Source organism: Tarenaya hassleriana, unplaced genomic scaffold (assembly GCF_000463585.1).
Source record: "Tarenaya hassleriana unplaced genomic scaffold, ASM46358v1 Cleome39, whole genome shotgun sequence".
NCBI lineage: Eukaryota > Viridiplantae > Streptophyta > Magnoliopsida > Brassicales > Cleomaceae > Tarenaya > Tarenaya hassleriana.
This window is the reverse complement of record NW_010966822.1, coordinates 581,472-583,361: the sequence shown is the minus strand read 5'-3', so window position 1 is coordinate 583,361 and position 1,890 is coordinate 581,472.

Below are 1,890 nucleotides of genomic sequence, written 5' to 3'. Positions count from 1 at the left end.
TATACACATATATAGATATATATGTATCATATGTATATATATGTATATATGTATATATAAATATATTTATATATGTATATAATTTTAAAATTTTTATAAACATGTTTATATATGTGTATAATTTTATGAATATATATAATTTTTAAAATTTTATTTTTATTTTTATTATTTTATTTTTATTTTATATTAATTAATATTATTAAATATTAGGGATTGATGATGTGGCAGATGACTAGGATGTCATGTCAGTATTAAATAATATATTTTTTCGTTCAGGGTTTTATTTGCCAATTTTTAAAAGTATAGAGTTTTAATTGCCAATTTTTAAAAGTACAATATTTTTTTGGATAAAAAAAAGTACAGGGTTTAAATGAAATTATCCCTTAAAAAAATAATGATTTGTCCAAAATATCCTTATTTATTACATAAAAATTGTTATTTCTAAATATATAGAACATTTAAATATTATTAACTAAGGATGCATTTGGAAAAAAATATTAAAAACTAATGGAAAATTTTAAAATGTCACAAAAATATTATTGTAAAATGTCATCTAATTATATGAAACGTAGTATATCGGAACGATATAAAAAAATGTTGAGATATTCTAAAGGTTTTACGAAAGATAACCCGTACCCATGTATTCATTCGCGTAATAAATGCGGTTATATATATAAATATATATGCGTGTGTGTAAAATTTAACACGAATGAAATAGATATATAAGCTTCTTATTACTATCAGAAATATCAGAGCAGTATATGAAGAGGTTTAGTTAGGGTACGAATCAGAATTTTAAAATTTTAATGAGAAAAAAATACATTATATATTAAACGATTATCAATAACACAACATATTATTTCCAAAACTTTGACAAATTACAAAATTTAGTTTGACAAATTTAGCGACAGATCCGTATTAGATGTCTTCTTCGGTATCTTCTTACAAGATCACGAGGACTTGACTAAGCATGCGAAGCCCAAGGATCAGATCTTAGCATAGACTTTTGACTTCCACAGCATATGGCCCACCAAATACATGGACAACATGTACTTGTTCTTCAATACCGTTGACCATTGACTTATATGTGTATTTGGGGTCAATTGCAAAAATGCCCTTAAATGATACATGGGACTTCAATGGATACCCTTCATAAAAAAAAGAAAAGAGACAACATCAAATATAACCTTATAAATGTAGTTTACCTATAATACCCTTTATTAATTTATATAATATAATAAAATAAAAATATTTTTCTCTCCTCTCTCCACCTCTCTCTCTCCCTCTCTCTCTCCTTTCTTCCGTTTTTTCGCGCCTGTATCACGCTCTCTCTCTCTCTTCGAGCTCCTCCTCTACAGTGTGAAATTCTCATCAAATTTGTTGAGAAAAACAAGCGAAATCTCCAATAATCTCATCCAATAAGCATAGATCTCGTGTATAGGTAAGCTTTCTTCTTTAAATTTCGTTATATACTTTGGGCATTTAGGGTTTTTCTTTTTATGAAAGGGTTTTGTTGTTTTCATGTTTATATTCGACCCATATGGTATAAATGAGTAAAATGGAACATATATATCAATAGCATATCGTATTTTGTAGACTTAATTGAGTTGAATCAATATTATCATGATTCACATTAGTCAAACTGGTCACATTAGTTAAACTATATCAAACTGGTCAAACTCTTCGAAATAATCAGAATCGGCAAACTCGTCTAACCGGTCATATTGACGAAACTGGTCATACTCGGCAAACTGATCATACTCGTCAAACTGATCATCATATATCTCACATTTTGTGTTTATTTTATACAGTCATAATGGATGCAAGTGATGAAAGAATGACGATTATTTATTACAAGTCTGGTGGCAAGTGGACATTGAATTCGAGTGG